Source organism: Capsicum annuum, chromosome 6 (assembly GCF_002878395.1).
Source record: "Capsicum annuum cultivar UCD-10X-F1 chromosome 6, UCD10Xv1.1, whole genome shotgun sequence".
Classification (NCBI taxonomy): domain Eukaryota; kingdom Viridiplantae; phylum Streptophyta; class Magnoliopsida; order Solanales; family Solanaceae; genus Capsicum; species Capsicum annuum.
This window is the reverse complement of record NC_061116.1, coordinates 193124163-193136651: the sequence shown is the minus strand read 5'-3', so window position 1 is coordinate 193136651 and position 12489 is coordinate 193124163. Positions and strand designations below refer to the sequence as shown.

At 38.5% G+C, this 12489-nt stretch overlaps 1 protein-coding gene across 1 annotated transcript in view; it reads left to right on the top strand.

Moving 5' to 3' along the window:
* LOC107855831 (TMV resistance protein N) overlaps positions 1-12489 on the top strand; it is a gene marked incomplete in the record, with an annotated part of 108589 nt that overhangs the window by 18498 nt on the left and 77602 nt on the right. Inside the window, 2 exon segments of the mRNA XM_016700824.2 lie at positions 94-282; positions 1246-1692.

Genomic DNA, 12489 nt, shown 5'->3' with positions numbered 1-12489 from the left:
GACGTAAATAAAAGAAAATCCAGATAGTGAACAGATGTTATATTTTTCATCAATTTTTGGAGTCTAACATTTATCTCTTCCTACACTGTCCAGCATCCATGGATATTTGGAATATGTTTTTCTCTCTTGTCTATCTTGGGTCGTACCTAAGAACATCAAGGACGCCGATGAAAGTTGGAGCTTGTGGAAAGTTGATAAAACCATCAGGAAGATCTGGAGGACAATACCAGCCAGCATTATTTGGTGTATTTGGACAGAAAATAAACAAGATGCTTTGTTGGGGTATGAATTCCCATTCACTCTGCAAAGGCTAGGTGTATGTTAAACCATTTTAGTTGACATAATATGTTCCCAGTAACCCTCCAAGATAGTCCCTTTTAGACTTTATTAGCTCCCTAAATCTTTAAACTGATTCTCTGTAGGGAGTTGATATATATTCTTTAACACTTTGTACTCTTCATTTTCTTCATCTACTGGATTCCATCAATGAAACAATTACTTCACCAAAAAATAAAAGACTTTGTTATAAATCTAAATCATTCAGATATATTCAGAAAACACACACACTTGATGGTTAAGATCTACATAATTAAGATTCAAACCTAAAAAACAAATAATTTAATGATTGAGATTTGAATAATTAATGGTTAAGATCTAAATAATTAAGATTCAAACCTAAAAAACAAATAATTTAATGATTGAGATTTGAATGATTAAGATTATACCTTTATTAAGTGAAAACAAAGGTGGCCTAAGTGTCCTATGCTGGTTTAAGAATGGACTATTGTTTATTTATATGATCTTTGCCTATCCTGATCTCATGAGCTAGTTGCTATGGTTAAGTTTGACCCAAAGTATATTTTCTTAACACGACCTATCTAGTTTAGTGCAGATGTGATGTGTTTTTATGTATATATTTGTGTATATATTTACATATAGAATGCACTATATAGAATTATGTATAGGCTTCTTGGCGCAGAGCTTGCTCATTTTTGCACGTGGCGTGAACAACTCTGTTTAAAGCAAAGTTGGGATTTCAGAACTTGCTCAGCATATTGCATCTTATCAAAATCTGATTTTATTGTTCACTTCACCATTTTGGATGATTATGGATAGTCAACTTTCTATCTTTTGCAGTTATTAATCATTATATGGTACTTGGCATGAAAGATGTAATTTTCAATATGGGTGATTTCAAGAAAATTATCCAATTTATTTAGTCCTGATACTTGATTAATAATGAAGGTGATATATGGCTTATTCACAGTTCTTTTGGAAATCCAGTGAGAAGATGGTCGAGTTCTTGCAGAGGTCAGTTGGAATCACACATAGAAACCATGCTAAGAGTATCGCCACGTTTATGAAGAAGGGTGTGGATGGAAGAGTTGAATAATAAAGACTTGGATGCTGGTGTGAAGTCATCCCAAAAAGAGAAGAATTATGTTTTATGTTGAAGGGAATATTAGTGTCCGGAAAACAACTTTTCTGCAGAGAATAGCTAAGGAGACACATAAGTTGCAAGATCTTGTTGAAATAGTTCCTGAGTCTATTGTCAAGTGGCAGGGTATTGAGTCAGATCACTTTAACGTATTAGACTCATTTATGCTGATCCACAGAAATATGCTTACACTTTACAAAACTATGTTTTTGTTACAAGAGTTACGCAGGAGAGAGAATCATTTGGTGGTATAAAGCCCCTCGGTTTGATGGAGGGAAGTGTGTTCAGTGACAGGACGGTATGTATCTTACCTTCTGTGACTTTGTTTACGAGCAAATGAATGATTTAGGTCTTTAAAGATGTACATGAGTTTTGGAGGAGCAATATCCATCTAATCAACCGAGGTTTCGCTTCCTTTTTCGCCATCAAACACCTAAGAGCTGCATGGTCGGTGTGCACAACAATTTTGTATCCCACAAATAGGTTCGAAATTTTTCAAAAGCATATACCATCGAAAGCAACTCTTGCTTTATAACCATGTTAGTTGTGTTGGGCATCATTCAACTATTTGCTAGCATAGTAGATTGGATGAACAGCTTATCGTATCACACACCACTTCAAAAGGCATTGCCCAATTTGGAGCCACGATGATAGGAACCGACACAAGTAGCTCCTTGAGACAATTAAACACACTCAAACAATTGCCATCAAATTCAAACTTCACTTCCTTTTCGAAAAGCTTACCCAGATGATGAGCAATCATCCTTTGTGTAATTTAGAAAAATCTTTAATAAATCGTCTATAGAACCCGGTGTGGCCAAGAAAAGTTCTAACACCATTACGGAAATGGGAGGGGGTAATTTAGCAATCACTTCTATCTTTGCTTGATTGACTTGGATGCATTTACCCGAGATCTTGAGGCCAAGCATGATATCTTTTTAACCATAAAATGACATTTATTCAATTTAAAACAAAATTTGTCTCCACACACCGCTCAAGGACCTTGCTCAAATGTTTGAGGCATGATTCAAATGAGTCACCAACAATGGAAAAATCGTCCATGAACAGTTTCATGGTATCCTCGATCATATCCGAGAATATAGACAACATACACTGTTGAAAGGTGGTGGGTTCATTGCATAGCCCAAAGGGTATACGTTCAAAGCCAAAGGTCCCATAAGGGCAAGTAAAAGAAGTTTTTTCTTGATTTTCAGAAGTAATACAAATCTGATTATAACCGGAGAATCCATCAAGAAAACAATATCACTCACTCCCGACCAATAAATCTAGAATTTCGTCCATGAATAACATAGGAAAGTGGTCTCTGTCGATCCAAGAATTCAATTTTTGGCAACTCTTACACACCCACCAACCCTTGACCGGACAGACGAACACAAGATTATTATTTTCATTTGGGATGGCTCTCATACCATCCTTCTTATAAATGCATTGGACTAGACTAACCCACATACTATTCGAAATCGATTATACAACAACCGCATCAAACTACTTGATGATATCCTTCTTGACCACCTCTTGCATTGGTGAGTTTAGTCTTCGTTAGTATTGCACACTAGGCACATGATCAACCTCTAACTTAATTTTGTGGCTGTAAATATTAAGAGCAATTCTGATGATGTCTGTTATGGTCCACTCTATGGCTCGAATGAACTTCTTCACAATAGATTTCACGACCTCCAGTTGCCAAGGCAATAGATCTTCCGCAACAATGATTATCAAAATATAACACTCACCCAAGAAGATATAATGAAGATGTGAAGGCAACGACTTAAGTTCAAGTTAAGGTGGTTCAGCAATATAAGGTTTGGCTGGGGGCGTTCTCTATTCTTTAAGTCAAGATCCAACTTGCAATGATTCTTAGTATAGGATCTAAGACCCATCAATGATGCAACTACGTCATCATATTCCTTAATTTCCTTGCTCCCCAAGTTCCACAAGACACCCACCAAAGGATCACTTACAAAATTTACTTTCGTAGGACTAGGCACTTCATCACATCGATCACAGAAATAACTTGCAAATCCATAGGTTGTTTAAGGACACCTCCTCATTGTTTACCCAAAATTTTATTTCACCACACTTAACATCAACTAAGGCTCGTACAATAGCCAAAAATTGCCTACCAAGAATAATAAGGACCTCATGATCAATTTTATAATCTAAAATGATAAAGTCAGCCAAAAAATAAAGCGGTCCACCTTCCCAAGTATGTCATACAACACAATTATGAGCTTCTTGATAGATCGATCGACTATTAAAATTCTCATTGTAGTCAGCTTAGGAGCACCAAACCTAGCTTCCAAAATATGGGAAATGACGTCAAATTAATACTCACCCCAAGGTTACATAATGTCTTTCCAAACTTGTACACTCTAATAGTGCAAGAAATGGTCAATGCGCCTGAATCCTATTTCTTCACAATCATTGTGCTAGACTATAATTATGCGTCACTACAATTGATTCAAAATCCATGATTCATTTCTTTGTGACCAAGTCCTTTATGAATTTAGCATATTCGGACATCTCTTGTAAAACTTCTAACAATGGTATGTTTAATGATATGTTGCTAAATTTTGCAAGAAACTTCTAGAACTTAGAATCATCTTCTTTCTTCTTAAGCCTTTGCGGGAATGGAGGAGGGATTTTGATTTGTGGCCTTAAGACAACCGAACTTTCATCCGATTTTGAAGTATTACTGTCAACCACTGTGGTGCTTCTTCATTTTCAACCTTTTCTTTCACTACTCTTGATGTATTAACACCGGTCTCATTAAGATTAGTGACATTTTCATTTGACTTATCTAGACGCTTTCTCTTTCCACTAGCTTAGTCATCACTTCCCCTTTCATTGGGGTCTTCATCAAGATTCACCATATCATTACCAAGAGTCATACCACTCTTAGTGACGATTGTCATGATATGAACATCATTTTTTGGATTAGCGACAATGTCACTAGGTAGTCCACCCTTTTACCTTGCATTTAGATGAGTCGGGATTTGGCCCATTTAAGTTCAAGTTGCTTGATAAAAGTCGAATGTGAGGTGACCATTTGATTGAATTGTGAAAAATCACTATTCATATCCCTCAACATCCTAGCACTTCCCTCAAATTAAATCCCATAAGGTTACGAGCAAGGACATCTTTATTCTTTAAAATTTTTGAATTAATGAAGGTTGTCTCTTTACCTTTAGCCCAATCAGGTGGAGGAATGTATCGATCATGGTCATGAATCTCTCTAATCGCGATCACTATCTCTTTTCTTATCTCTCCAATCTGTATCTCGTTCATGGTCCTTTCTTTCACAATTTTTCCATTCACGACCCCTTTTCTTCCAACCTCGATTCCCGCCTTGCCTTTAATAGGTAGGTCGGAAACCCCTCCGTTTGGTTTGACATGAATCGAATTTCTGTATCAAGAGATTCAGTATCATCATCATCATAAGCTTTGGTACTATTAGAAGCAACGACATTAATGCCTTTGGAGTTACGCCCATCAAAAGATCCAATTGTGTCATTACTTTAGCCATATTCTCATCTCTCTTCATCATTTTTCCTTTGTTCTTGACTTACAAAAAATATGGAGGGAGCCCCCCGGCCACTTTGATATCTCTTGTATGCCAACCTCAATTTTACTTATTTACTTGATCCAATTAAGCCACCGCAATACCATAAAATTGTTTCACTATAAAACCGCTGGCTGCATTATCGACTACCGTATTGTTCAATTGATTCAATGCCTTATAGAAGATTTGAAGGAGCATTTTATCCAAGGCCTCATGATTTAGGCATTGCAATAACTTCTTGTCTTGTTGAACCTTTGTCACGCCTCATGTAATGATTCTCCACTTAATTGACGAAAGTTAATGATTTCATCCCTTAATTGCAATATTCATGATGGAGGAAAGAACCGATCCAAGAATGCTTCCATCAATTCAACCCATGAGGTGATAGAACCTGCGGGCAACTCCCTCAACTATAATACCACTTTTCTCATTAATGAGAATGAAAAAATTCGCAAGCGGATTGATTCTCGAGATATATGGGCTATAGAAAACGAACGACACACATTAATGAAATTATTCAAATGAAGGTTGGTGTCTTCATGGGCTTGAACCCTAAACAGTCTCTTCATCTGAAGCAAATAAAGCATTACGCTAGTAACGTGAAACACTCCATTCCCTTCCACCGGTGGTGTATGAATGGTGCTAGCTCGACCCGCATCTCCAAGGTGATCCTCGTCCTCTAGATGTCCATCAAAAGTAGCGGTATTGCTACCATTTTGGCTCTGATATCGTAGAGACTTCTGTCGTCGCCTAAGAGAGAACAAAAACAACAAATAAGGTAAAATAAACACTACGAATATACTTGAAGGTATAAGCGATCTTTGTCAATATATTTTACCCAATAAGAATCGGGGTTGAATCCTTAGGGAATGAGAACACGGAATCCAATCTCAAGTGTTAGGAGTGACTAGAATTTGAATCGCAATGCAATGAAAATCAAACGAAAAAATAATATTGGGGGTTTACTTCAAATAATTTATAGTTAGCAAGTTTATCATAGTTGAAATGCAAAATTTGAAGTTTAGAGGAATGGAGTTGTAGTCAAGTATAAAATGAAACTTGGGGTTTGCCTAATTTCTCGCGATGGATTCCTCTTTCTAGGTTCCAGCGATCGCTCCAATAACTATTGATTCTCTCATTCAATAATTTGTGCTTTCTTCTTCAACTGCACTTCTAAAATTTGTTTAGTTATTGTAGTGAAACACTCAACTTAAATAATTTGTTATTCCCTCTTGTGTTGTGATTATGTATAACATTGTGTTGGTGAAAATCTCAATAAATTGTTGCAATATTACAATTGATTTACAACTGAAAATTACAAATGAATAAAGAAAAATATTATTTCTTCTTATACGGATGAGGCGCGGATATCTCGCTCTCTTTAAGGAGATTCAAGCCCACTGCGATAATTATTTCTCCGGTCCAGCAGTAATACTTATTGTCCTGTCTCCTCCAGGATACAACAACCTACACAATATAACTCAATACTCTGGACTAGAATTGAGTTCAAAGCTCCACACAAATAACACCTCCCTTCAACTATTAAACTCTCTTTAATAATATATGAATTCTCAGTTTTATTTCTTGTTCTTTCGCGTGGCTCAGAGGAGGATCCACGTGTATTTTTTGGGTGCTCCGTCACCCACTAAACTCGACGTAGATTAGGTGTGATTATATAAGAAATACAGAATAAATGATATAATATATTAAAATGCACCCAGTGAACAAACGCATGGCTGGGTGCAATTGCTTGAGGTGTGACTTCCATGTCCAGGGTTTTGGGTTCGATTCCCTTAAGCTACACACTACTTTATATAAAATTTTTTGAGCACCCACAACCTTGAAAAGCTGAGTCCGCTACTAGCATGGCTCTGTATACTGCTCTTGCCGTGCATGCCTTCTTGTTTATATTGAAGGAATGCTTGCAAAAAAGAATGTAATGAAATCATGAGAATGCACCAGATAAGACATTGTGGAAGTTAAAGATATTCCTATCTTTAGACACTGAATGGTGCTAAAACAGAATGATCCCATAAAGCAGCATAAGGGGTGCAACACTTAGTGCTACTTTTTAAAAAAGTTGTAAGGCTAATGATAATAATATGATAATAATAAAAAATGTACCCATCAATCCCCCATTCATTTTTTTAATATTATCAAGAGAGTCCAGTAATAGAAGGAAGACTATTATACATAATGGAGGTGTGCTCTGTTAGAGTGGGTAAAAGTCTCACATTAGTTGGGGAATGGACTAGTGGTTTGTTTATATGGACTTGGGTAATCCTCACCTCTCAAGCTAGCTTTTGAGGTTTATTTTTAGGCCCAAGGTCCATTTCTTAACATGGTATTAGAGCGTAGAATTTAGAGCAGATTGTGGATGTCATTGCAGCGATCACGTCAAAGTATAGATTGACATTCGTCGTGCTCATGAAGATCGTTTGAGACGATGCTACCTTGTGAGATTCTTGAGTTATCTATGTCAACCAAGGCCCATCATTTCAAAATTTCGCCATGTCACAACCGTTGATTCCGCCTTCGTCTGTGTGGGTTGATTCATCTTCGAAGCATCCAAGAGTGATTGAGATATCTTCAAGGGATGACTTCAAGTCAGTGGGTACCGTATGCAGAGGGATTCTATAGAGGCACGTTGGGCCAATAGGTGTGGTCATCGTGCGATGCTGTTTGAGTGAAACCACAAAGTTGGACAATCGGATAGCTGTTGCTCAAATGTCCTTGATTGTGGGGAACCATCAGTTCGTCAGAAACTCTGTAAGCGGTATGTTGGCAACTATGGTAAGAAGAGAGCATAGACTTGATGAGGACATCAAGCAAGGTTGGTGGAGTGCTTCAGAAGCTTGTCAGTCAAATAGTTTGTTCGTGCAAAGTAACAAGCCAGGGTTGTTAGCCATGAAAGAGTCTAGGCTGAGGTAGAGAAGAGGATATGCCGATAAGTCGGGTGGTCAAGAGGATGAGCTAGCTTTTGAGGTTGAGTTAGGCCTAAGGTCCATTCTTGACATGGTATCAAGGCGTGTGTGAGGGTGTGAAGCCTCAAAGTTTTGGGGCCTGTCACCCGGCAGGATTGTGCGTGCCAACTAGGCTGCAACCATGTCAGCTATGCAGGCGGCATATTCTGAGGGAATATACTAAAGTCAAAGATGGGGCAAAGGGGCATAACATGAGGCAACAAGCATCTATATATGTTGCATGACATGTCCTAAGAGTGTCAAGGTGATTTGGAGAGGGATTGGTGTGAGCCCAAGGGGGCGGAGCCATGGTGAGGATCGTGTGCGATGTTCGATGTCAGCACCGTACCATTTTGAGCTACAAGTAGAATCTAAGGATTTTGGTTTAAAGTGTTGATATTAATAGTACCTTATTTATGCTTACCAAATTTGGGGGAATTTGGAGTTCGTTTAAATAGGGGCTTGAATTGGACAAAGTACAGTGGTATTGTCATAATTTTCTGATTAGTCCGAAGGCCATAACTTGTTTCATGTGTATGGGAATGGGGTGAACTTCATGGAGGTGTGAAGGAAGTCAAGAAAAAGGATTAGGAACGAACGGTACCCAATTTGGAGGTCGGATGGATAGTCTAAGCCCCAGTATGATTCTCGGGCAGAATGATGTCTAGTGCCAGACATTGGGATTATTTATTTTAAGCATATATAAAAGGGGTATACATGGTGACAGCCTACCAGCCTCCCCCGGGTGTGTCGATAGATGGCCGCCTCAAGTGTGTTGCCTTGAGGGACAATCTCAAGGGCCTGCTTTGGCATATCAAAGGAATGCGCAAGGTACTCATATGGTTCGAGAACCCTATGGGCAATGCAGGGTCAGGTGGACCAGCATTGGGCGCCCCAACAAGGCTAGAGGTTGGTTATATGAACCAACATGTCCCGCGTGCTGTCTAAATAATGGAAGGATGCCTCCAAGCTGATAGAGCAATCGAGATAATCTCCCCAAGAGACTCATGAGCTGACTTGTGAGCTTGGCCAAGGTTCAGCCAAGCGAGCAAGGGTCCGTTGGCTTAGACGCGCAGTTATGGGGCGACACTGCGCTATGGAAGTTGGATGCAAGTTGCGTGGGCTATGTTTGGCTATGCCATAAGACAAGAGAGGGCATGTCTAAGAAAGACGCTTGAGACAAAGGTCAAGGATTGAAGGTTGCCCTACTCGGGCGAAGCAAAGGCCAAGTGCACATACACAAGGCGATATCAAGCTTGAGGATAAGACTGTGCATGCTATAGCAATGATCAGGTCCAGTTGAGGGACGAGTATGTCCGTAGTCATCCCCTGAAGCACATATAGATGAGATCCAAGGATTGAAGGTGCGCCACAAGAGTTGCTTATACGTTGGCATGTCAGCCAACATGTTGATAGAGCGGCACCAAAGGGAGCAAACCTCTGAGGCAGGCTTTTCACAAGCACAGGATTGTGCTAAAAACTTAGGAAATGAGGAAGGTTGGCCCATAGTTGGGGGAACCATGGGCACCGCACGGACAAAATTTTATGCTGCTGACACAGTGACAAATAAGCCCATGACAAGTGGTATCAGAGCGTAGAATTGAGAGCAGATTGTGGATGTCATTGCAGTGATCACGTCAAAGCATAGATTGACATTCATTGTGCTCATGAAGATCTTTTGAGACAATGCTACCTTGTAAAGGGAATTGGTTGTATGTTGAGATGCTTGAGTTAGCGATGTCAACCAAGGCCCATCATTTCAGAATCACGCCATGTCACAGCCATTGATTCCGCTTTCATCTTTACGGGTTGATTCATCTTCAGAGCATCCGAGAGTGATTAAGATTTCTTCAAGGGATGACTTCAAGTCAGTGGATACCGTATGCAGAGGGATTCTATAGAGGTACGTTAGGCCAATAGGTGTGGTCATCGTGCGATGCTGTTTGAGTGGAACTACAAAGTTGGACAATCGAATAGTTGTTACTCAAATATCCTTGATTGTGGGGAACCATCAGTTCGTCAGAAACTCTGTTAGTGATATGTTGGCAACTATGGTCAGAAGAGAGCATGGACTTGAAGAGGACATCAAGCAAGGTTGGTGGAGTAAATCAGAAGCTTGTCAGTCAAATAGTTTGTTCGTGCAAAGCAACAAGCCAGGGTTGTCAGCCATGAAAGAGTCTAGGCTGAGGTAGAGAAGGGGATATGCCAATAAGTCGGGTGGTCAAGAGGATGAGCTAGCTTTTGAGGTTGAGTTAGGCCCAAGGTCCATTATTGACATAGTCCATTTCTTTATCATGGTATCAGATTCAGGTTCATCCCCATTTTGGGCTCCCGGTCCATGCGTCAGGGCCAGTTGGGCCTAGGCGTGAGGGGGGTGTTAGAGTGGGTAAAAGTCCCACATTGGTTGGGGAATGGACTAGTGGTTTGTTTATATAGACTTGGGTAATCCTCACCTCCCGATCTAGCTTTTGAGGTTGAGTTAGGCCCAAGGTCCATTTCTTAACATGCTCTGCATTGAACCTCCACTTAGTAAAATAGTAATTTTTACTCTAGAGTCGTAGTGGTCTCAGACTTGAACTATGACTACTTTGGGAAAATAAAAAGTTACTGCTTACACATAATGGTCAAAGTGTTGAAATGAGATTTTTAGCCAGAACATTACGGTCTTGTGTTATCCCGATTTTAATGAGTGTCTTTAGAGAATTAGCCTAATTATCAATAGGGAGCGGCCTATCTCCACACTCACATAGGTGAAATCCATCTAGAGTGCTCCTGCAATTTAGCACCCCACTCATAAGAGCTATAGATATTCATTAAGAGTTTAATAAACTCAATCTCATAATCATTACAGGCAAATGCACTTACATCATAGGTAGGGATAAATAGTGCATTTTTCACAACAAGTCATCAGGTGATTCATTTTTCCTATTGAACATGGTTATAGGATCCCTAGTCCCCAGGTTGGGTTTCCTCACATATGACTGATGATTTAATAGGCTTCAATCCCATTCCCCTCGATGTACTCTAGACATTTTCTCTTGCCAAGGCCTTGGTCAACGTATCTGCAAGATTATCACAAGATTTGACATAATCAACATTAATGGTACCATTTGTCAAATATAATCTCACATTACTATGCTTTCTCCGTATAGGTCTAGATTTACCGTTGTAATAACGGTTTTGAGCTCTACCAATTGCAGCAGTGCTATCACAATGAATTAAAATAGGAGGAATTGGTTTTTTAAAATAAGGTATTTGAAATAACAAATCTCTTAACCAATTCGCTTCCTCACTAGCTGAAACTAAAGCAATTAGTTCAGCCTCCATGGTAGAGTTAGCAATTATTGCTTGATTTTTAGACTTCTAACAAATAGCACCACCACCCAAAGTAAAAATATAACCAGTCGTGGATAAGGAATCACCTGATAAAGTGTTCTAATTCGCATCACAAAAGCCTTCAAGTACAACAAGATATTTTGTATAGAACAAACCACAATTTTTTGTTCCAATTAAATATCTCATTACTTTGTCTATAGCATGTCAATGTTCATTACCTGGCTTGCTAGTAAACCTGCTAAGTACTCCTACTGCATATGCAATATCAGGCCTAGTGCAAGCAGTCACATATCTCAAACTTCCAATTATGCTCGCATATTTCTTTTGATTTATTACTTCTGTTTTACTCTCAACATAAACCAGGTGAATACTAGAATCAAATGGAGCTACAACATGCTTGCAATCAAGAAAATTATATTTTTTTCAATATTTTCTCAACATACTGTGACTAGTCAAGGAAAATTTCATCACATGTTCTAGTAATTTTTATTCCTAGAATAAAATTTGCCTCACCAAGATCTTTCATTTCAAAATGGCTTCTAAGAATATTTTTAGTCTCATCAATAATATTCATGTTAGAGCCAAAGATCAATAAATCATCAAAACATAGGCAAATAATAACATGCGAATTATTTCAAGACTTATGATATATGCACTTATCATACTCGTTTGTTTTAAACCCATTTTCAATCATGCAGGACTCAAACTTTTCATGCCATTGCTTCGGTGCCTGTTTCAAGCCATATAAGGATTTATTAAGTTTATATACTTTGCTTTCTTGGCCAGCCTCAACAAAACCTTCGAGTTGTTCCATGTAAATCTCCTCATTTAGGTCTCCATTTAAAAAAGTAATTTTTACATCCATTTCATGAATTTGTAAATAAAAAATTGCCACAATAGCAATTAAAAGTCTAATGGATGTAATTCTCATTACCGGTGAAAAAGTATCAAAAAATTCTAGGCCTTCAAGTTGTTTAAAACCTTTTTTCACAAGCCTAGCTTTATATTTTTCAACAGATCCATCCGGCTTTAATTTTTTACGTAAGACCCATTTACATTCAATTGTTTTACAACCCGGTGGTAAATCAACTAACTTCCAAGTTTTATTAGAAATTAGCGATTTCATTTTATCATTTACAGCCTTTTTCCAGAAAATAGCATCATTTGAA